Source organism: Egretta garzetta, unplaced genomic scaffold, assembly GCF_000687185.1.
Source record: "Egretta garzetta isolate BGI_Z169 unplaced genomic scaffold, ASM68718v1 scaffold370, whole genome shotgun sequence".
NCBI lineage: Eukaryota > Metazoa > Chordata > Aves > Pelecaniformes > Ardeidae > Egretta > Egretta garzetta.
The window spans coordinates 1,555,754-1,558,096 of record NW_009258292.1 but is presented as its reverse complement, the minus strand read 5'-3'; the positions used below and the strand labels follow the sequence as shown (position 1 = coordinate 1,558,096).

Here is a 2,343-nt window from a genome sequence, read left to right as displayed (position 1 = left end):
TTTGTTTGGAATAAGCTGCTCCCCCAGTCACTTCGTGACTGGCTGACGCCAGCAGGTAAAAAGAAAATTGCAGGCCAAAAGGCTGGTAAGTGCAGAGGCTCATTGGCCCTCAGACAGAAACAGGAGGAGACATTCTTCTTTCAGGATCAGGGCAGGCCTATGTGGTAACACTGCCCATAGTGACAGGAACTTTGATTTCTTGCCCTTTCGAGGCTCATGTTCTTCTGTTCTTCTTTGCTTAGCAAGGGCTGCAGGAAAACCACTCCTGGCTGCCAGTACCAACAGCCACGGCGAGGCAACAGTACACGCAGGGACAGCACGCACCAGCTCCTGTGCAGCACAGGGAGGCTCAGGAGCTTTGGCCCACAACCTTCCCACCCCCTTCAGCTCAGACCTCGCTGCAAGCAGTCTGTGATGAGCAGGGTCCTCATCCTCAACGGGGAAGAGGTCACAGGCTGCCTTGTATCATTAGATGATTAACACACTTCTGAACCCTACACATCCTCAAGAACAAGGTGGGTTCCCACTGGCTCGATCCCATCCTCCTGGCACCTCTATGAGGACAAAAGGGAGACACTGTTCTGCGGTGACAGATGTGAAGTCTCTCCTGGGACTGAGTACAAGAAGAGAGGTGCATCCTCACAACTGAGAAAACTCTCTTCCTGTCTCACTGTGTGACTTATGAACGGAGGCAGAACACTGGAAGGAACCCTGGACATTTCTTGGGAGTCAGTAAGCTGAACAGGACTCAGAGGTCTCTCACTGCTGCCAAGGCTTTCCAGCAGGCACAAACAGAGTCCTGTACTGTGGAGTTGCCCGATCCATGGCTTAATGGGATTTATACCCCATATTTATACCACACCAGTCCTGCTCATTGAGGAAATTTTTCCGCTACTGAGGGGAAAAAAAAACGTACCAGTAAAGAGTGAAGCTGAGCTTTCCCCAGCAACAAAGGCTGATCTTAAAGTAAGCTTAAAATTGGCAGGTATGGCTGCCTGACACAGAGCAAGAAGTTGAGAACTATTTGAGTTACTGGCTTTGCAATGGCATGGGTAGAGCTCCAGGGTTTGAAAGCAGGCCAAGAAAATGAAGTCAAATGCATGGGGTAAGCTTAACACCTCTGGAGGAATGACTGGTCCACCATCTTCAATGATTCCTTTCCCCATCTCTACCCTATACCCCTGGGGCTGCCATGTGTTCAGTCAAGATGAGAGCTGACATCCAGGCTCCAACTTTTCAAACAGTAGTCTAATGGAGAAGAAACAAAGACTTATAGTCTTACTCATGCAGATCCTTGATGTTCGGTGAATAGATCTATATTGCTGCTTACAGCCCAGGGGAACAAAGCCACCAAAACAAAACCAAACCCTGAATATTGGCAGACAATGGAATAAGATACGTAACTTGGATGCAATGGGACACAAGTAACATGCAACTCATGACAAGCCTAGGCAAAGAGAGTCAGGTTACTACTGGTACATAATCCTCACTAACCAGTTTCCGAAGTAAATAGGCAGGTATCTTTGCAGATATTCTCATTGGATTAGATTTCTAGCAGCTAAGGGTCTGAAAGTAGAGGTAGAATTGTAGCCAAGTCAGATTGTATCCAAGACTCAACCATACCAACATAAATTTAATGTTTCAGAAGTATTTATTAGTCTAGTGTGTCTTTGATAAGTATTAGTTGCTGAATCCTATACTCTTCAGTTTCCTTAACATTTGTATCATAGCCTGCAACTGCGGTGTGATTTAAGCACTGTAAATTTAATAATTAAACGAGAACAGCAGTGTGGATTATTGGAACTCCATTAATTAGACCAAAGTTTGTTGATCACAGTTTGAATTCCATTTGAAAAGGACATTGCTTTAAAGCAGCTAAAATAGCAAAGGACAGACTTTAATACTTATCTTTTCATATGAACTCAAGGTCACTCAACAGACATACAGTGAAATGGAATTAAAAGAGATCAACTAATTCTATCTGCTTTTAGACAGCTCCTGAAAGTCAATCTTGCAAATCCAAGCAATCAGGTAAGATTTAAGCAATTAGCATCACAACATTCTTCCACAGTAGGGAAAAATATCAGTAATTTTGGTACTTCGGCTTCTAGAAGCCATTATAAAGCCTGCTGGTATCCTAGGTTCTTTCATTTGAAATACTAAGACCCCTAAAAGACACTTGGTAGAAACATACTGACTTACAATCAATACAGAACAAAGAGTAATCGTTTACTACCAAAAATATATTCTTTAAGTTATTGCATCAGCAAGGTTTTTGCAGTAGTACAAGCACATACCTCAGCCATAATAAAAACCTGTATAAATTATATTGGGCATGGCATA

The 2,343-nt window shown here is 43.4% G+C and overlaps 1 protein-coding gene across 4 annotated transcripts in view; it reads right to left on the bottom strand.

The window, feature by feature from the left end:
* Positions 1-2,343, bottom strand: part of AKAP17A (A-kinase anchoring protein 17A) — a 22,143-nt gene that overhangs the window by 10,598 nt on the left and 9,202 nt on the right. The window contains exon 6 of one of the 4 annotated variants that reach the window (XR_004841794.1): positions 234-1,248. The exons of the other annotated variants lie outside the window; for them this stretch is intronic. The gene's annotated coding sequence lies outside the window, so the exon portion shown is untranslated. Of the gene's footprint in view, positions 1-233; positions 1,249-2,343 lie in introns of those variants that run through there. 4 annotated transcript variants of the gene reach the window in all.